Source organism: Bactrocera neohumeralis, chromosome 4 (assembly GCF_024586455.1).
Source record: "Bactrocera neohumeralis isolate Rockhampton chromosome 4, APGP_CSIRO_Bneo_wtdbg2-racon-allhic-juicebox.fasta_v2, whole genome shotgun sequence".
Taxonomy (NCBI): Eukaryota; Metazoa; Arthropoda; class Insecta; order Diptera; family Tephritidae; genus Bactrocera; species Bactrocera neohumeralis.
In genome coordinates, this window is record NC_065921.1 from 88,036,081 (window position 1) to 88,058,717 (window position 22,637).

The window sequence follows — 22,637 nt, forward strand, 5'->3', positions numbered from 1 at the left end:
AAACGCACAGCTCGCCTTGGCAATCGGCGCGAAACGCGTGGCAAACGCCCACGCGCCTAAAATTATGTAGCAACGTTTTTTTGTATGCAAGGAACACAAATACTTATCGCTACTGATCGCCGCTATGACAAGTAGCGGCAATAAAATTTGAAATTAATCAACTAGCGATGACCTGGGGAAAATGAGCGACATTTGTCAAATTAATTTCTTCGACGTCGGCGATGCAAAAATGAATGAAAGCCACGCGCAGTTAATAAATTCGACGACGCGCGCGACTGATATACAAAATGTATCTATAAAAATAAAAAGTAAAGGAATGCTGTAACTTTGTCAAATTGTTTGCGTCTAATAATAAAACAAAATCTACGAAAAATTCCTGGATTTGAAGCAGCAGTTCAATTTTGTCGCGTTGTTGCGCTTTGCTTAGGGCGCGCATATTTTTGGGAGGTCAACTGCACCAGCGCGCACACTGCCGCAACTATTTACAAGCTTTCTTAAAACAACAAGAACACAACATAAATTGAATAAAAAAGCGCTTCAACGAAAACACTTTTCCATTGTGTGCTTCTCTTGTCGCCCAATGTGGCAATAATTTTTACTCCGCATAGTGTCAAAGCGTACCAAAGCACATTTGTTGCTGCAACACTTTGCGCCGCGCGCGCGCCTTCTCGAACAACATTGCGCTCCCAAACATGTTTTCTCGTTTTCTTAATTCACCTAATTCACATATTTGTGCCGCTTTTGTTTGTTGCATTGTGGCATTGTCGGCGCGCGCGGTGATTTACAGCAAAATGATGAATTTCCATGTAGCTTAATGCCGTTACGTTGCTGTTTTTGTGACGCTTTATTGGTCTATGCACGTGTGTTGGTACATCAATAGCTGGCAGTATGTCTCACCAATGCGCGCACACCTTCTACACCGCGCCCTCACGCGCGCAACGCACGGCGCTCAAGCAACGCGCGCTACACTTGGCATCTAACAATGTTTTTGTTTAGCTTTATTAATGGTCGCCGCGTTCTAAAGGCACACGCATTTTTCCCAGCACACATACACACGCTGGGTCACACTAATTTAATGGCTTTCCGAAATACCAGCGCAACTTTCCAAGCTTTACACGGTGACGAGTGTTTTATGCGTCATGCCAATACCCAAATGCCGCTGCGACAGTTTGTGGCGGCGTGCGTTGTCAGTGAAAGCAGTTGCAGGGGCAGCAAACGCTAAGAGCTTTCCGGCAGCTTCCAGCGGCTTCAGCATGCTTTGGCGTTCGAAATTTATTTATAGGTTCACCGCTTGTCAGAACATCTTGTTCGTTGCTGTTGCGCGCTGTTGAATGACATTATTGCTTATCGCTTTCAGCAATGCTTGTTATTCACGCTGCTCGCCGCTTTTCACGCGCTGTGATTTTAATGTTCGATTTTTTCGAGAGCTCGATTAGATACATTTTTTGTAGTTAGTGGAGGTGATTATATTAACGTCTATTCTTTTGTTAGTATTATTGAGTAGTCCAAAAAGTCTTTTCGGATTTCAACTTCAACTTACTTTCTTCTATTTATGATAATGGTACATATATGGTATGACATAATGTGATTGGTAGCACTGGAGTTATGCAACTGCAACGACATCAATTAGCTAAATACGAGTAACCAATATATCAGTTATTCATGGAATAACCGGGTTTTTCCAACAGATTTGAGAAGAAAGTGTTGAGTTTTGAATAAGTGTCGAGACTACGCCTACTTTAGGTTGCATTCTCCGACCTTGAACAATGGCCAACCAGGAAGCGGACGTTTGGTAGTCAACCAAAAACACAGAAGTAGTTAGAGTTGAAAATAATGTTTTTCCTGTGGCTTTCTTCTAGAGCGAAGTTGAACCAAAAAGCGACAAATATTTAAATGCCGTTGAATTGCTGAAGATAACATACCTTAATTAATATGTGCGCCATTAATAACAGAGATAACCTAACTTGTCACATTATTTCCAAACTTGAAAGATGCTTGAAGAAAAATGCTATTAAATTTCTCTTCCTCCAAAAAGCATTGCAAAATATTTTCCTTTTCGCTCTTGGCCAAAAGTGTAATGTATTATTGCTGGCGGTGGCAAACGTGCGACTCATTCGCTTTGCTTTTTATTTTTCTTTACAATTTCAATAACAGTTCCAAAATTTTTTTCTTGCAACATCATGCTATTTCTCCAACATTTTCCACGATTTATTTGCTGCTTTTCTGCTATTCCATGATTTTTTTTATTTTCTATTTTTATTTTTCTTTGGTTTTTTTAATAGCAACCACATGAATGATTTCGTTGCATTGACTGACTGCCACAACATTACGAGTACTTTCATTATCGAACACATTTCGAAATATCGCCAGCAAAAAGAAATATCACCGAAAACGAAAAAGTGAAAAACAACAACAATTAAGTGAGCAAGGGAATAAAAAAAACAGCCACAAGCAGCAAGAAATGACAAAATACACAAGTAAAGATCGGCGAGGGAAGAACGCAATGATTAATGAGCACAGCAGCAGCGGTTGTAGTTGTTGTTGGAAAAGGTCCTTTTGTCGATAAAAAAGATAAAAAAAAGGAAACCGGTCGCAAGTGTTGTGAGTGAAAATCTAAACTGAAAATAAAGATGCAACCACGCATACAGCCATGCACAAGCACACAGCCAGCCCGTTTCATTCAGACGCAATTGAAAAGTTGTCAATGACTGGCGCGAATGGAGCGCAGCGCAGCGCTTGGCGTGATGGTGGAAGAATTGAAATATTTAAGAGCGCAGATTTGGGTAAAAAATTATGAAAGTAATTTATTATATTTCTCAAATTCTCATTAAGAAGTATATTTCTGTTTTTTTTTTGTATTACTTTTTCTTATATTTTTTTTTATATTTCTTTGTATTCTTTTTTTATATATTTTTTTGTTTTTTATTATTTTTTTTTATTGTTTTAATTTTTTTTTGGAATTTTTTAAATTCTATTTCTGTATTATATTTGTTGTTTATGGTTTGTTGATCCTACTTTTTGCTACTTAAAAACGTAGGAGTCGCTGAATGCCACCATGGGTGTCTTTTATGATTAATATGATGACGCAGCTAAATAAGATGAGAGTTCATCAAACACAGCCATACAACATCAGTTATACATATATAGGTATGAAAACACTATAATTTGGTTTTCTAGATTAGTTGGACTTATGAAAGAATACCAGAAACTGAGTGATATTTTCTCTGACGAAAACAGTTGAAGACAAACTGAGACAAAGAAAGAGGGATTAGGTTAGGTTAGATTGTAATGGCCGGCTGTCACGGCATGCATAGATCTACTGGTCCTTAGTAAATTCAGATGGAGACTCGGTTCAATTTGAGATGAAGTATTTGTCATGCTAGACGATAATGCTTTTTGCGATCTGTAAGAGCGATTTGATTTCAAAGTTTGATACCTTGTTTAGTCCCTTGAACTCCGAAGCTCTTTGATGCATAAGACGAGTTCTAGATATTACTGGATACAGAGATAGGAAGTATTTCAGCATCTCTCTTGCCAACTAATCAGCACTTCCTGCATGTTTCGCCATTACTAATGCCAGTCCAACTCTCATGTAATCTGTCAAGGCAGACTTCCGTATTTCACATGCCAGACGGATGGCACTTTTGGCAATCTCATCAGCTATTCCCTTTCCCGGAATTTCTTTGTGACCTTGAAATGCTTTCCGGCAATCACTCTATGTTCAGTCTCCCTTCTTCTAAGCGCATTGTTTGACGTAATGCGTTGGCTATCGACATATTTATTAATAATTTTTATGTTGCTTCCTGTGTTACTAGCTTTTTCGGCCACTTTGCTAGCTGCCACGACTTCCGCCTGGAAGATACTGCAGTTTTGCGGAAGCTTGAAGGGTCGCCTAAGAACCAGCACCGAACACTAGATTCCGACTTCCATTCCGTTAGCCATTTTTAATCAGTCTGTATAGATGCTATAAGTTCCGGTGGTGAGTCTCAAACCCTCTAGTTTGACCTAGTCTGTCCACATGCTTCAGTAGTCGTTCTAATATAGCCGTAGAAATGGTTCCTGGCGCTTTCGGTATGTAGAGAATAAGGAGTCGCTGAATCCGCTCTAACGGAATGAGGATTATTGCCAACAAAAATAATCTACTGGCAAAGCCCATTACTTCCGTTTCTTTGATTTTTTTAATCTTTGATAATGAAATTGCAACACACTCCAAAAACAGACTTAAATAACATTTAGTTTGTAACCAATATAAACGCTTTTCTATTTCAAAAGGGAAGCTATCGCTTGCTGGCGGCTCAATTCCACTTAAACCCTTCGACGGCTTACTACTTAGCAACAAGACTCTAATGCGAGCGAACACGCAAACTTTTATCGAGAAAAAATCAACGCTTTCAGCATAACGGCAATTTGTTGTAAAATCAATGCTTGCACCTGGCAATACGCCGCTGAAACTTTCCTGCCGCGCTACGCCCCCAAAGGTGGGCAACGACAACACTTTTACTGTCATGCTGTCCTAACCTAGGCAATCGTTGGAAAAGTGAAATCGGAGTGCCTTTCGGCTAAAATGGTAATTAAAAGTTTTGTTGCGGCCCGTTGTCAGAAATCAGAAAATTGGCAGAAGACAATTAAAATTGAATTTCAACGCATGTGCGTGTAGTCTACTTTCAGGCTAATAAGAAAAGTTTCGCTAAATGTTGGTGAAGTGCGCCACCAGCCACGCAATGCGCAAGGCAAGCAGCGGGGCAAACAAGGCGGCAAGGTGGCAGGGCAGCAGACAATCAAAACAAAAACAAAACGCCCTTCAAAACAACTTGCGAAGCGATCAGGCATGGGCGAACGTACTACAAAGGTTAATGAGCGTACGATTCGAACCACGCGCCACAACAACAGCGCGGCAATAACAATAATCACTGCCGGTGTAATGGAGAACGGCGCACGGCGTAATGAGCGTTAAAGCAGCAACAACAGAAAATGTGCTGCATAAACAACAATTAAAGCAACTAATCAACGCCGTTTAGGGTTAAGCAGGAAGCTTTAATCAAACTTTTCCAGGTAATTGAGCTTTAGTCGACCGAGCAATCTACGCACACACACACACACACATGCATATGACTGAAAGCCGGCAAAAGTGCCCGGAAGCATGCAAGCAAAATTGCTTTTTCTATAATAGTGTGCAGAAACAGTAATGGCAAGATTAACATGTTGCATACAAACAGGCGCACAACCTTACGTAACGGGCTTGCGAGATTGGCAGGTGTCAGAAAAGTTGTTGCTACATTTCCAGCGAAAAATGCCAGAACTTCCTATGTGATCAGGTGATAGAAGCGCAAAAGGCAGCCAAATGAAGCGACAAGAAGCGCAGGGGAAAAGGTGGCGCGCCAAGTTTGGCAAGTCTGGATAAGAAGCGAATAAATTGGGGCGCCATGCCTCACCTAGACGCTCTCGTAACACATATATATATGTAATTTTTGTGCCAGCAAGTGCGAAATTGACTAAGTGCATGCAAAATGAGTGCTGACTTTTTTCTTTATAGACCAAAACTGAAATGAAGTTTGATCCGTCGAGTTCCTTCCTCTGCTTTTCGGCGCAAACAACGCAGTGGCATTATTAATGCATAGCGTAAGCGCAAATTCATAATTCGTGTGCGCGCTCGCCTGGCCGATGGCCGGCTGGCTGTTTAGGCTCTTTATCTAAATTAAGCGCAAACTACAAGTTCTACAAATTAGCGCTGGACATGCCAACGCCGGAAGAGGCTCCAGCAATTTTTCACGGCTTACACATACCACACACCAACAACAACAGGAGCATTCATCTTTTTCTGCGGCAGCGTTCATAAATTAAGAGGCAGCTACAAAAACAATGCAAGTTATGGCAATAAATTGGCTCCAAAATTGGGCTGTGAGTGTGTGGGGTTTACTAGACAATTTTTTGCTTTCAACTTTTAGAACATTTGTTTCAGTCAAAAATTATGTCAGCATAAAGAGAATGAGCGCTGGATATTCCAGCTGTTAACAGCAAAAACTTGCAAAATTTATGGAAGCGTGGGCAGCAAGAATTTGTAAAACTTCGCTCGAAGTTTTAGCTAATGGCCTACCGAAGCTTTGGTGACGTGAGCAAAGTATTAATTTTTTTCTTTTCTAAATTCGTCAAGGCTTTAATATTTTCTGTCTTGCTTAAATTAATTATTATCATTTTTCCAAAAAATGTTATTGACTACGCAAATTTTGTATTTAAATGACAAGCGTCACGAAGTTTATTCAGCCAGGTGCTGAACCACGTCTGTATATACACGAACAAGTACCTCAGGGTTTGAGACATGGATGTGAAATTTCACAATAGTTTTTTTCTCTTCAAAGACTATTCATTTGTCGGAATCGTCGATATCTAATTATTATAACATATGTAAGCTGCCATACAAGCTAAACGATGAAGTCCCTGTGAGAAAAACTTTTTTATGGGATGAGATATTCTCTCGAAATTCGGCGTGAGTTACTATCTAAAGCAGTAACGCAAAATTCGCTGAAATGGTTCAGATCGGACCATTAAAGCTTATAGCTGTCATACAAACTGAAAGATCAGAATCAAGTGCTGGTGGGAAAAACTGTTTTTGTTTACAAGATATCCTCACGAAATTTGGCACAGGTTATTTCCAAGATAGCGCCACAATCTCCGAAAAAATTGTTCAGATCGGATTACTATAGCATATAGCTGCCATACAAACTGACCAAATAAAATCAAAATTAAAATCTTTTTATACACTTTTATGCTATAAAGAAATCAGCAGTGAAGGGTATCATAGCTTTGATGCAGTCAAAGATAAAATTTCTTCTTCAAATAATTTTTATTTTTGTTTCATTTTTTTTATTTATTATTTCTATTAATTTTTTTTGAATCAGCACGTTGTTCTCACTCCACTTCCATAAAAAAAGTTGAAGCGAAAACATGGAAACGCGCTCTTATATGCAATATTTAATAACGCTCAATTGAATTCAACATAAATCGCTAAGCGCTAAGGCACAAACGAACCCAAAAGTATCGAAAAAAGGAGCTTACTAAGCGTCTAAGCAGTCAGTCAAGCGCTCAATGTAAATTTGATGGAACGAAAAAAGCGTCAAAAAGGTGAAACACAAGCAACTCTTAAGCGAAAAATCAATAAAACACATTTGCATGATTTCTGCCAATTTACAGCAATGAGTGTAAATCAACAACAACAAGCAGTTGCAACAACATGAGCATGAGAACACGCAGCCAAAATGCAGAAACTCGTTAAAGTAAAATATGCGACGTCGTCAAACGCAACAACAACAATAATGCTGGTGCCACATGAAGTGATAAAAGCAGACATTATTGGCAGCAGGCAACATGAAACCCAACAACAACAAGAATAAATAAAAAATGCTTTCAAGGGCTAGCATAACTTACAAACCGCAAATAACAATAAAATTAATATGTGTGCCTCACCCATGCGTTTCAAGGCGAGAATAGCAAAGAAACGCTTCGAAAAATAACAAAAAAAAAAGAATTTGGCAATTTATAAACATAAATAAACAATAAAGCGAACAGCGCACGGCAAATGGCAGAGCAAGCATAACGACGATTGATTTTGAATTATTACTGCCACAGAAAGCCGCAAAGCAGCGAGCTACTGGCCCCACAGCCGATAAGGTTTGTTAAGCGCGCAGCAGAAAGGGTTTTGGGAGGCAATAGACGGCGCGCACGAAAAGGATCTGGCAGCGTAAAAAAATGTCCGCCATTAAAGGGCTTTTAACGTTGCGTGTGAAATGGAATTTGGCCGACGCAGCCGCGCGCGCCACTCCTCACGCAGCGCTCACAGGAGCTCAGCGCCGCAGCCGCAGGTATTTAGAATGTCTTATAATAAAATATAATATGCGGCGCGGCATGTGTGTTGGTGCGCTACTGGCTTATTATGCCATTAAAGGTGTCTAGGGAATGCGCCGAAAAAGAGCGCACAACTTAAACGCTGCTAAGCAGAACCAGCTACTACTTAGTCGGGACGCAGCTCGTTAGAATTGTGTCGGCCCATTGGCTTGACTGTTGCACGAACGGTGGCTCGTTGCGCTTTATTTCGCACGCTTAGCTGATTTCGGACTGTTTTCCCTAACATTACACACACATGCATACCTAATTGTTCACATGCAGCGCTGCACGCATACTTGCATGTGTGAATTTATCGAAGAAAAATAATAAAAACAGGAATTATATGCGGCAGCGGGTATAAAATTATATTTTATTGGCATTTCTACGAGCGTTAAAATTATATGGGAAACCACTCAGGAGTAACGCTGGTAGCCGAGGAAAGGCAGGCTTAAGTTATATATTTAACCTTTGTGCTTTTTTGGTAGCTAAAGCTCGCACTTGCTGCAAACTTTGACAGAGCTTTATAAGAAAAAAATGTCTAGAAGAAAATATGAGATTTGGACCCTTTGAATTTGCTTTGTTTGATGACGCTAATATTTTTTGTCACTACTGATCTCTAGTGGAGCCGTATTATCAGCAACCTCTGCAGTGTTAGCTAAGTACTTTGGATCTCTGTTGTCGTGAGACCGATAATATACGATAGAAAACAACAAACTATTTGCGTTTTTTGGGAGACAGAGCTTTGTACCATCTTCCAAATTAGTTGTAGACCAGTCGGGAGTAATGTAAATAAGAATTTCTTCTTACGAAGATATCAACAATATAACAAAATATTCGCTAGGCCGGAGACAGTGAACGGAGTGGACGCCCAAAAGAGGTTGTTACCGAAGTAAACATCAAAAAGGTCTTCAAACAAGTTTCGGATGATCGAAAAATGACAATGTTCTTGATAGCAGGCACTCTAAGGATATCAACTGAAACTGTAAATCATATGATTCAGAATATTTGGGTCTGAGAAAACTCTGTGCAAAATACTTTTGACCAAAAACAACCACGAGTTGATGATTCTGAGCAGTGTTTGGGGCTGATAAAGCATAATAAACCCGAGTTTATGCATCGATATGAGACAAAGAGTGAAACAAGGCTCCGTGACTTCACTCCGAAGTCCAATCGACAGTCATCCGAGTGGACTTCTCACGAACACAACAGCCGGATGACAAGGTCTGTATTTTGGTATGCGTATGGAATACAAAAAAATCAGGAAGAACCATCAACAGCGACTATCACATTACTTTATTAAAGCATTTGAAGGACGAAATCACCGAAAAACGGCCGCTTTTAAACCAAAAAGAAAGTGCCGTTTCACCAAGAAAATGCACCTTGTTACAAGTCAGTGAAAACGTTGGTGAAGAACTGACCTTCAGCGATTATTTCCCATACTCAGATCTCAAAAGAACACTCGCTGAGAATAAATTTTTTCCGAAAGAAGAGGTGATATTTTGCAGCAAAGGACAAAACGAACAAGAAAAATTACATCGAAAAGTTGGATAGTCATTATAATCAGGGTATCATATACATATATCACCCTTGAAGGGAACTAAATTGAATAAAAACCAAAAGATTTTCCAAAAATAAATTTCAATTGAGCTGTTAAATAATCGCCAAGTAAAGAATAATACAAATCAAATTAAATTTAAACAATTTTTTGCAAAAAAATTTTGTATTTGCGTTTTCATTTACACCAAGCCGCTGTTGGCAAGCAGAAGTCTCGCCAAGATAAAAAGCTCATGAAAGCGAGAAAACAATGCAAACAAAATACCTCCCCCGCCGCACTTACGTTGCCCATCTGAAGGCAAGCAAACGTGTCAATTTATCGCGAAAAACAGATCCTTCTAATTAAAAAGTCCATTTGATCCGAGCCGTAGAAAAACACGGCGACCAGCGACAATCTCGAACGCCATCCTGCGGGCTATTAGCCGGTGACCGTTATTTGTCGCGCCACACCCACTATTTATACAATTTAGTGTTGTAAGGGATAAAAGTAAGTACACAAACAAGAGATTAATGCCAGAAAAAGAGAAAAAAGCGAGCACGTCAACGATGCGCGGTAAGAGGGCGCGCGGCAGGCGATTGAACCTGAGCTGGCACATTTACCGTTACAACAAATCACTTATTTACAAGGCTCGCGCCAGCGGATAAAGTCAAGAAACGCAGAAGAACCTGCCAGCAGTAGCGGAAGAAGCAGTGATTGCCGAGTTGGAGCTAGTAGGTCACAAGTAGCTGGTAGGTTGAAACGGACAGCAGCGGAGGGCGGACAAAAGTTTATAAAAAGTAAAGCAACTTGTATAAAAAAATAAGGAAAACATGTATTCTACTTATCTGGCAGGCAAAACACGCAAACGCTGTGCTTAACATTTTTAATTACCATTTAAACGTGTGGCCAACAACGGCAGCCCTCTGCCGCCCCGCGCACAACAAGGACACCGCATGTCAACATGGCGCCACACACACACACAGCGCACGAGCGCTCCTCCGCACACCCACGTCGGGCGCCGACGAGCAGCGACCAACGGTAAGTAATTCCGAAATTAGCTACACTCCATCAGTGGCTCACGGCCGCGTTCCGACGCTTGGCTGAGCAGTAGTTGGCGCGCAGGTGGCGGCGGCGGTGCTGTGACAGCCTGGCAGGGGGCGAGGCATTGTATGCGCAAGTGAATTATTTAAAATGAAAATAAGCTGCTAGGCAACCTCTGACTTGACGCTGACCTGGTTGCTAGAGTGGGCGGGCATAACACCAACAAGCACCGAGCACCGAGCGTCGTGGACTGAGGTGTCCTTAAGGTTACTTAATTTAATTTTTCACTTGCCATCGCGCCAAAACGCCAGCGGCCAAACATACACATGCAAATATAAACACATATGTGTGTTTGTGCCGGAGCAAATATGTGTAGGTTGTGTCGCCTGGAGACAGTGTGGCACGCACAAAAGTCGGCTGAGTGCCGTGGTCGAAACATGTGGCAGCAGCGTGGTGAGTGAAAACCGCAAAAAAGTTAAGCAAAGTACACATTAAATAAAATAAATGCAAATATATTTAAGTGGAAAAGTGGAATGCGTGTAAATAAGAGAAGCGAACGACCCAGCAGCGGGAAATGAAGTGATAAAGCAAGAAAAGTAAAATGCTGCACTCATGAGGTTGGTCAGCGCGTAGGACTGATGTGTAAATATGCATATATGTATGTATATATGTATGTATAATTTCAAGGAAATATACGTATAAATTTTGATATTTGAAGAAAAGGTTGAAAAGTTGGATTGTCTTGTTTCGTATAATATTAAATGTACAAGTTATTAGGTCTGAATAATTTAGTATGGATATTCCACTATGAAAAGGAAAAAGTAAGATTTTCAGTTCTTATATAGAACCATGTTCCCAAATCATCTCCAAGACTTGCAAGTGGCATCTCTTTAGTTAGAAATGGACGCCCAAGCTGAGTTCTTGCTGATCACAGAGACAGTCTTCCGAGAATATCTAATGGTTTTGGTTCTTCGTATATATTAGATTATGCATTAGTTGCTCCACTAAGTTTTCGCCGCGTTTTTTGTAAACGAAAATGAAATTTTATTGTAAGGAAATTGTTAGAAATCAATTATTCGAAGTATTGCCCATCGCCAGTCACAAATTTTTACCATCATTTTGGCAAAGCTCGAATAACATTCAGTTTTAACTGTTCATCTTGTGATCCTGTCCAAGAATGAAGACATTTTTCTACGCCATCTTGTTAGTAAAAATGCTTCCAAGCGAGACCATGTGCCATCGAACGGAACAAATAATAATCCGATTGAACAATACCTGTGGATTGTATAGAGCGTGAGGTAGGGCTTCCCAATAAAATCTTACCAGATAAGTTTTAGCGGGTTCGGTAAAGCGAGACCGAACGTTGTCATGCAACAGAATCACTTTTTCGTGTCTGTCCTGGTAATTAGGTCATAACGAATTTGTTGTCTGTCCTGTTTCTGAATCATACCCAACGCATGTAGTCACCTTGAAATGGCTTGGCGGGAGACTGCCAATACTCAAGCAAGCTCTTCTTGGGCTTGACACTGATCCTCATCGAGCAAAGTCTCCCATTCAATGTCTTCGAAGGCTTATGGCCTTCCTTCATGCGGACAGGCGTTAAGATCGAAATCGGCGTTTTTCAAATCACAAAACAATAACTTCACATTTCTGCACTTGGCGTGGCACGTCCGTAAACTTTTTGGAGTTCCCAATGCGCTTCGGCCACCGATTTCTTTGACTGAAAGAAGGCAATCAACACTTCTCGCAACTCACGAGTATTTGTCAGAAAATCGCACATATTCGCTAACCAAAAGTTTATGACACATAAACAAAGTCACTAATGTGGAAACCCAATTTCTTTTCCATATGTCACGGTTATCACGTTTTGAGTATATCAAAATGGATTACTACTAACTGCAGGAGCAATCTGTTGACAAATATCGGGAACTTAGCTACCCACCTAATATAATCTAGGCCACCTCAAGCCTATCACGAAACATGATAATAAGCCGTAACAAATGACTAAAGTATGTTCTATCGTCAAGGTTATCTCAATGCCAAGAAAGCGTCCGAGCTGGTTTCCAATTTTCGCTTATGTACTATAGACATAGAGGTCGATAAGGACACATCGCGACTATGAGATCACAACATATCGATCCATTATAATTGTAGTTGTGTTTACACAAATCTCTCATGAAATAAGTTTACTACTTTCTCTCAGTTTTTTTTAATCAAAATGTAGCTTAAAATATCTTATTGTTGCCTTTTCACTGCTACATCATTAATTTTCAAGAGGGTTCACTTACTTCCTAATTGGTTTCTTGGAACTTTCATGAAAAGAAAGCTTCGGAAAAATTGTTTTTATAGAAAAAAGCTCACGACCCAATGATTTGCAGTAAGTTGCCTGGACAAAAGTCTGATAAACACATACAAGCATACATTTAACACGCGGTTTGGAAAACGGAGCACGCATAAGAAACAGTCAATGCAACATCCTTCGAGGAAAAATGTGACATAGCAAAGCGAAACTAAATACAACAACAAAGCTGAATTTTTAATTAAATTCATTGAATATCACAGAACTGTTTGCTCTTGAGCGAGTATAAGTATAATACGATGCTTAGGTTGAGTTCTCAGAAGGCACTGAAGAAGATTCCAGAAGGCAACCTAGAATCATAGAAGAAGAAAGGTTGCGCTGTGCAACGGCACCGATTTAGTTTAAATTAATAAAATACACAAATAAAACACACCAAATATATAGAGACCGAGGCGAAATTGAGATTTGTGTAAAGTAGCTGACGCGTGATTCGCATGTTTCCTTAAGAATAGCATAATTATACCCAAAAAAATAACCGAAACGAAACGAAAGATATGCAAATAAGAAATCAGCGTAATTAGTGGCGTAACGCAGCTGTTTTCCGCAAGAAAAAATTAAAAAGGTTTTAATATCGTGTCCGCAAAGAAAATAAGAAAATTGCAGAACAACCCGAGTAGTTGCAGAAGAGCAAGTGATGGCGGCGTTGCGTTGCAGGCACAAAAAAGCTTTGAAAAGGCGCAACAACATGCCGGCACAAGCGTTTGCTGGCGCTTCGCAATTTTAAAGTTTAACTCTGCTGACTCAGCATGAAGAAGTGAACCTTTTTTGCGGCGGCCTTTGATATTCGGCACTGATTTCCATTCCATTTTTTGTGCGACAGTTTAGTTTGCGTTTTTTGTACTTTTGAGAAACGAAAAACGAACTTTTGCACTTTTCTTTGGAAATACCGGAGCGCAACGTGTCGCACGGCCAACCAGCGGCGCAACACCAGGCGACCTCCGGGCGAACGGAAACGGATGTGAGCAGCAGCAAACGGCTGGCGGTTGGCGTTTAAATGTTTTCTCTTTAATTTGCAAATTTTAATGTTTTACTTTGCTTTGCATTTCGGTTTAGTTGCACATAAACGCACACACCTACTTTTGTTGCAGCTGAAAATATGTGTGTTACTTGAGTCGCTCGCTCGCACACTTCGCAAGTTTTGCTGTTTTTTCTCTGCTTGCTTTCATTTTCCCTTACTTTTCTTTACTGCAACCACTTTTCTTTTGGACTCAAAACCGTTTTCACATTTCGCTCCAATTTTTTTTTCGTCTTCATTGCTTACTTTTACGGTTCTCTTCATTTGCGGCTCGGAGTGATTTTTAATTTTCTTTCGCTTGTGACCCAAAATTAGGGTTCGACTGCTGTACTTTCAGGCACTCACACATACATATTTATATATTATTTCATAGTTGCCTTTGACTTGCTGTTTTTTACTTACTCGTCTGTTGTTGTTGTTTTATTCAATTACATTTTCATGATTGCATGCCGGTTTCCATGCCGCCATCCATCCATCGTATCGGTCCACACTTGCCACCCACACAGTTCATATCCCCAAACTTCACTTCATCGTGTTGTCTCTGAAATCCACTGCCCAGTCTCCCTCCCCAGTTTACTTGCTTGTTGCGAATTTTTCTTGGCTGAATTTGCCTTTAACATAGTTGACTTTCTGAACTTAAGTCCAACGCTATAGGCTCCATAGGCTCTTGCGCCCACACATTGCTTGCCGCTTGACTTGTGTGCTGCTTCGTCTGCCGTCTCCACTTCATCACCATTTTCATTACCGTTTTTTACTCCACCGCTTTGCTGAAATTTCCTTCTCAATGGCATTCGGTCTCTTTAATTCCTGCTTGTACTGCGCTACCTACGCCAAGTGATTTTGTTTTTCTGCTGCGCCGGCATATCCTTTCATTGCAATTATCCATATTTACTTACAATTCCACGTACACTGGTGCCGCTCTGTATACAAATGTCTTGCTCCTTGTTTGTACTTATGTCTGCAATATCCTGTGTGTGCTTCCCCCGTACACAGAAGTTTGTTTGCCTTCTTGTCTTTTGTATATTTGCTGTATCGTCTGCGTCTACTTAAATCAATGTTGCTTTCTTTTTTATCAATTTCTGCACTTCACTTCGTTTACTGATTTCATTTCCTTTCGGCTGCGCGCCCTCGGCACTGCTCATCATTGCTTGCGTCTCCATAGGCTCCCGCCAAGCCCGCCTGAATCACTTCCTGCGCGTTGTGATTCCTTCTTCCTCCTCTCCCCACCAATTTACATTAACGAATAGTCTTTTTGGTGTTCGCTTTGACTTTGTAGCTGCTTGGTTGTGACTCGCTGGCTTTTCCATTGGCGCGCTAAATAATTTATGTTTATTGCCGAAAGGATTTGTACGCTGACTCTTGCTCTTACCCGCAAAATTCATTTCATTTCTCGGCTACTAAAGCGCGTCCGCTACTACCCACACCAATTCTCGTCATTTGCGTGCCCCGCAACCGCTACAACGTTGCTGTACTCGTAGGCATTATTCCTCATTTAAAGCAAATTGACTTTGTCTCACCGAAATGCGCGCCAAAATACAATAAATACCGACACACTTGCTCCGAGGACCCGCACATCCACATCACATCCACCTAGAGCCTCACAAATAAGCGACAGCGTGCCAGCGTCTGTGCGTCAGTTGCTGCAGCCAATCTGCGCATCGCCTGAGGCGCTTCCCAACATGCTGTCGCTCGGCTGAGCTGGAGTTGGTGAGTTCTCTACATTAGTTGCATGGTGACACCGCTTGCTTGCCGTTTTCGCCATTTCTTTAAGCATCGTCGCTGTTGTCTTTCGTTGCTTCTTTTATCTTCCGGCATTGGATCTTGCCCTCGCGCCTAATTTCTTGCTTTTCTATTCTGGTCTGAGGTTGTCTTTAGGCATCTATCTCTATTGTTCATAGGTTACCTTGGTTGTGTGGATTTAATTTTGCAACTTCATTAACGCGAATTAACTGCCTGGCTTTAAATTGTGTTTAAGTTCGTCGACGCGGGGTTGTAAGAGGCAGAATGTTTGAGCTTTAGATACTCGTATAATTAAATTAATCCTTAGCAGCCGAAGGGTGTTGTGGAATGTTTGTTGTCTTAATTTTTATAAATATTTATGGCTAAATCAGACGAATAATTAAATTATATGATCTAAGGATTTTTTTTTAAATCTCTAGGTTAGATAGACTGAGTTATTATTGTATACATATACATACTACTGTTGAAGTTGTCGAAGATCGTTGAGAGTATTGTATTGCTGTAGAGTTTATTTCACTCGTAATATATTTTTATCTACATGGAGCTTGACAAAGTCTAAACATACTCACAATTGTAATGTAGAGAAATTAGTGTTTAGTCGTGAGAGCTGGTAAACCTATGCAACTTTTTCAACCTTACTTTTCTGCATCAGTTTAATTCTCTCCAATACCCAAACCACTTAGGTGGTTTAAATGAAATGGAAATTTATTCCTAGTTCCTAAGTATATCACTCAAAATAAATGTTTCATTTACGAAATAAAACCATCTCTTATAAAAAGCATTTAAAATTACAATCATGTGACCATTTTTGACTCTTTTTTGACCATTGTTCTGCTATTTATCAGAAAATAATTTTTCATCTTCATCTTCTTCTATGTAACCAACATTTTGTATTAAAAGTTAGCCAAATATGTTTTCTTGTAACGCTGCTCAATTTATAAGAAAGCCCCTTCGCGATTAGGATAAAAAACAAATCAATTTTCAATAGGTATGTGTCTAAGCTAAACCATGCCTCTTCCGCCGATAACGGTTCTTTTCTCTACTAATATATTTCTTCTAGTATTCGCCAACGATAGCTAGTTAGCTGACAACTTGTCTGAAGAGTTGCGAAAATTGATTTTCAATAGGTATGTGTCTCAGCCAAACCATGCCTCCTACGCCCACAATGGTTTGCGTCTTTACTAATATATTTTCTTCCGTCAGCTAGTTGGCTAACTACTTTTCTGAAGGGTTGCAAAACTGACCGCTTTTTCTACTAAAAAATAAAATAAAATTGACAAAAGAACCCACTTAAAAATTAAAAAAAAAAATCCACAAAACTTTATAATAAAGCATTAAATCAGCAGATGACCTTTGCATAGGCCATAAGCACATACTTTTGCTAAGCGTGTTTGACGAGCGTGAAGCGCACTTAGCAAACACTTGCGAGCAAATTAAAAAAATACTTATTGAAAGTGGCGAAAAGTATAACTGTATATAGTGGAGAGAAAAAATCATCTTTTCAATAGCTAACGCGCAACTAATTTACAACTTATTTGCCCAACACTTGCCGCTTGCCGCACTCGCCATACAAAACTTGCCACTTACGCTACGCTGCGCTGTGGGGCAGTTACCAACCATTTGTCCCTCTCCACCCTAATGCGCAACACTTGATTCTTTCATTATTTATTTCGTGCTGCCTTTGCGCGTTTACTACAATTTTTGCCTTCGCTTTTGTGTTGCAACTTTTCGCCGTCATTCAAAAAGTTTTGATGCTTTTCAAAAGTCATTTAACGCAGTCATTTCAGTGATTTACAGCGACGCCAGAGTGTGGCAGCTGCAAGGGGACGAAGCAAGACCCAAACAAGTGTTGCTGAAAAGATACTGGATACTGCCAGCGCAGCGGCAAGGACAAGCGCGGGTGTGGTGTGAAATTTGGTAACACAATTTTTACTTTTATGTCGGCGAAAAGAGGCGGGGTTGGCGAAGGCGCTGCTACGAAGTGTTGCTTTTTTCGCACGAAGCGTCACTCAACCGCAACTGATTTGCCATTTCCGTTCTATTTTCATGCGTCTTTTTTTCTAGTACTTAGAAGGCTTTGTGTGTTGTGGCACTAATTTTTTCGTAATAAAATGCCTTGCTTGCCACAAGGTAGGTGGCAGTTTCGGCTCTCAACTTGCGCGCTAAGCCGAGAGTTTTCTGCTTTCAAGCGAAAAAAGCATATTTATTGTATTTGTGGGTTTTCCTTCCGTTTGATTATTTACTTCCGCGCACCATACAAACTGTCAATGAAATAAATCACAGTGCACACACACGCAAACGCACACACACTTACAACTAAATTGAAATCAAAATAAATATTAAAAAAGTACGCGACTGCGACTCCGTTAACTTGAGCGGTTTCAAGTGTCAATGCGTACGACTCATGACGCAGGCTGCGACTCAAGTGGAAAGTTGTGTTCACACGCCTGCAACAAATCGATTGCGGCGACGCGTGGACCGGGTCCGTCGTCATGGCTCAATAGCCATTTACGGTCTTTACGATTTTGCGACGCCGTTTCATGTGTCAATCAAGCGGCACTACTACGGCCGTGGCAAGCAAAAATGAGCTCAGCAAAATCCAATAAAAAGGCAAAAGGAAGTCAATATAAGCGCGAACGCGTAGATGTGAGCGCAGTGTTTGCTTTGCCTTTCAACAAATCGACGCCGGGTTTACTACACTCTTCATTTGACATATGCGCGTACAAAGAGTCAACAAACAACACACACACTTGCACGCAAAAACACAAACAAACAGCTGTGCAAGTGTGCGTGTGTTTGTGGCAGGCGCCAGCGTCAGCGCCGCAGGATATAGGTGAGCGCACACATGCGTGAAAGGAGCGCAAGTAGCAAAGCCGTAAAAGGTACACACGCGCACACATGTACACACACACGCACACATATGCGGCCAACATTGCCATCTGCTTCTGCTCTTCGAATGAATGCTTGTAATGGCATAGCACGGCTTATCCTTGTGTTGTCTCCTACATTACGCCGGCTTATCCTTGTTCGCTGCCATATCCTAGTTACGTCGCTGAACTCTTTACTTTCACTCGCATTTGCCATATCACTGAATACCACTGAATAAGCAGTTATCTTCGTTGCTATCTTTCCTTGCATGCGCACGCATGTATGTGTGTGTGTGTTTAGCTGCCACTGTGTGATTGCCTCATTGTAGGGTCACCGGCTACTATATTTCGCTTCATGCAACATTTCAATTTTTTTCCTTAAACATCAGCAGAACGCAAGTAAAAAAATCTAGCAACAACAACAAGCAAGCAAAGTAAACAAACAAGCGCACTAACTGCAGTTGGTCACATGAAAAATAAGTATCTGTGGCATGCCCCATTTATGTCTTGATATTCTGCGCCAGTGGAAAATCACGTTCCCTTTTCATGCTTCATACACGGTCGAAGAGTGTTGAACGGGGCAGGCAGCGCCGCGTCGCGCCGCGTCTGTTTAGCACGCCCTTCGCCACGCAGGATGTGTATGCCCGGAAATGCGCTCAATTTCAAGGCATTACGGTATATTTGTTTCGCCCTTTTCGTTTTTCGTTCGCTCATGCCTTCGTTTAGTTCAGTTTAGCCACTGAATAGCTCGTAGATTACTGAAATTTCTGCCGTTTTTCTTTCGTTTCTTCGCTGCACACATTAAATGCTTTCGGTTGTGGGTCAGCAAAGGTGCGCTATTTGGGCCTTTTCGGCACAAAATAGGAATTTTATGTGCATACCAACGAATTTCGTATTATTTCTTCGTCGTTTAACTGTGCTGCGCTATTTTTATGCGCCGCTTCTGTGCTCATTTTGTGCTTTTTTGCAGCAAAAACAGATGATACCTAGTTAGTAGTTCGCTTTTCTCGTTTTTTACATGTTTTGTAATTCACCGAAATATGGTTGATGATTTTCTAAAGCAGCGGTGGAACGGCAGTAGAAAGTTCGGTGTGTTTGCTGTCACAAAAGCTTCACTGGCTTTGTGGTAAAGTTTTTATATTTTTTTTGAATATTTTTGCCAGAGCTGAAGTTCTTTCAGCGCAATCAGCGGTGTAGGACAATTTCTAAAATTTCTTAAATATGGATTACAATTTACTGCTATGAGCATTTTAGGAGTTTGGTGGTAGAAACAGGAAGAGTTATGAACATAGCGAAGTTCTGAACCAGGGGGAAACTAATCTAAATCAATAAAAAATTCCAGGTGAGAATACCCTCTAGACTTGAGAATACTACCACAATCTATACCGACAGGGGTATACTCTGAGGATCTTGGTATCTCTTTCTACCGACAGGTTCAAAATGGACTTCGCTGTATTAACAGGGTTATACTCTGGGGATCTTGGTATCTCTTTCTACCGACGGTTCAAAATTGGCTGCGGTGTATAGACAGGGGTATGAGTATACTCTAAGGATCTTGATATTTATTTTTCTTTCCGTCTACCAAACTTAGTTAGCAACTTTCAAGCGAAAGTTGTAGGCATAGAAAAGGCCCGTGGAGTTTTATGGTACAACTACAAGGGGATGCAGAAGGCGACCATTTACATAAACAGCCAGGCGGCACTACTAGACTTGTCGTCGCCAAGTATCAACTCCAGCGTAGTAAATAAAGCGATGAAGGCTTTAAGCTCAATGGCAGGTCAAGTCGTCCATAATTTATGACTCACAGAAACATTTTCGGCAACGTAAAAGCAAACGAGTTGGCTAAGTCAGGAACCTCTCTGAGACAGAGACAATACCGTGTTCACTAGAAACGATCTAAAGGTACTCAATACGCAATTAGAGCAAAATATATGGAAATCTGTAACCAAATACAGGATAACAAAACAGATATGGAAAAGTTGTGACAAGACAAAAACCAAGGACTTATTATATAGGTCCAGGAAATGTGTATACAGACATACAGCTAGCAAAAAAGGGGCATTGATGATTTGGAGAACATGTGTTAACACTCGCTTGAGGATTTTTAGGTTCAGGTTAGGCTTGATCCAAAATCGATAGGTCTCACTTAGACATATAATGTTCGGCCTTTGTGTTACCCGTAAGCTCCTAAAAGTGGTGATCAGATCCTAATAGATCCATGAAGCCATTTTAGCTTACCAAATACTTACTCAGGTGGTTAATATCAATCCCAGCAACTTCAGTGTGTCTACCGAGATATTTCAGTCTCAGTCTGTTGGACATTTTCCAGTCAGAACAGCTAGAATTGCGGCGAGATTGACTTTGTTAAGAGCCAGAAGTTCTTAGGACTCCTTATGGTACACTTTAGGCGAGAAGGTTCTCGCAGTCGCTCAAGTTATTTTTTGATCATGGCTTGCCGAGAAGACTGGAGGTCCAAAACGTCACTACGCAAGATGACTTCGGAAAAACGACTCGACTCCAAACTGATGAAGTTGGGCAAATGATACCATTATTAAGAAGCTCATCCGCTTGACAGTTTTCAGAGACCCTGCTATGATGGGTCCTTAATCTAAGTATAATATGGAAGAAACTTAAAGCTAATAATAATGAGGTCGCGCATTTCTTGACTGATTTTTTTGTCGGTAGTTTGAAACTAGACTTGACGAAAACTCCCGACAGAAGTTTCCATCACCCACTATTTTTCGTAACTGTGATTTATCCGGGAGAAAACTAGCTGCATCTCTTCTCTAACGGCTCCGCCCAGCCCACATATCCAACACAGGTATGTAAACTGAAGCGGAATCGCCAGGACAAGGTTCTGAGATGCAGTGATTAGATTTGATTGTGAGGAATGCAATCGAAGCAGTGCAGCGTTTCTGTGTGACCCTGGAGCCTCTAATGTACGCAGCTTCTATAGGTATAATAGCAGCCTTTATCTTCCATTGTTGGGAATGCCGATGAGGGCCCCTCTTGGAACACGCTCTTGCTGCTTACCTGGTGTAGTGGTCGAAGGCCCTTCCCCAGACAACGACCCCATAAAACAGAACACCTGTTGCTACTCTAAAACCGATCGATGTCTTCTTCATGGTGTCCTCGGTATTTGGCTTCCATGAAAGCTTCCAATCAAGGATAAGCTACAAGGACTTTAATCTTCTTGGTTTTTCGTTTTCACCGCTCTTCTTCGTCTTCTTTGCGTGCACAAAAGAAACACATTCATGAATGAAAGCAAACCAATAAACAAATTCTGCCGTTTATGCCACTCTCAATGACTGAGTGACGTTACTCGCGCTAGAACAAACAGCCATAAAAACAACGTTTTGGGTATTTTTAGAAAACCTTCAGTAACAACGACAACAAGAACAACAACGACGAATATAAAAGCAATGTAAACCGAAAAAGCCGAAACAAAAACGCTGAAAAGCCTCAAAACACGCAAATATTTCCCACAATTACATGCCTCAAAATCAGCGCCGGCTTTTAGAACAGAAAAAAAGGGAAAAAGTAAACTGGAAAGCATTAAATTGAAATTAAAAATGCCATAAAATAAGCCAAAGGCAAAGCGGCAAGTTGTTGCAAGTGGCAAGTGGCAAGTTGTCAGTCAGTCAAAGGCGCACGAACACATAGACACACCAAAACACACACAGGCACACCGAGAGTTAGACAGACAAGCTGCTAGGTGAGGCGAGGGGCGGGTGAGCACTCCAATAACCACTCAAGCACACACTTGCAACCGCATACAAGTGCAACACACGCGCAGTTACCCGTCAGCCCGCTCGCCTGCACGCCTGGGCTCAAGCATGCAGCTGCCAGTCCACCAACCCACCGGCCGCGCCACCTCAGCCATGCACCGGCATTCGAGTGCTCACAATTGCTTTCTGCAAATATTTATAACACAGTCTCTATGCGTGTGTGTGTGTGTGTGTGTGTGGGCGCATATATGTGTATTTGTAGGCCAGCCACTTGTATCCTTATTGCATGCAATTTTTTAGCAGCTTGCCACCGCCACGGCGCGTGTTGCATGTTTGCTTTGCATTTGCGTGCGCCAGCGAAGCCGTAGCGTGCGCTTGGCGCGGTGGAGGCGCGGGCAAATCGAGATTACAGTTTGTTTTCGGCTTCTCAACCACTTTGCGCATGCATATTTCGACTAACTGGTATTGCATTTTC

At 41.1% G+C, this 22,637-nt stretch overlaps 1 protein-coding gene across 1 annotated transcript in view; it reads right to left on the reverse strand.

Moving 5' to 3' along the window:
• LOC126755612 (uncharacterized) overlaps positions 1-22,637 on the reverse strand; it is a 168,171-nt gene that overhangs the window by 114,852 nt on the left and 30,682 nt on the right. The gene's annotated exons all lie outside the window — the stretch shown is intronic.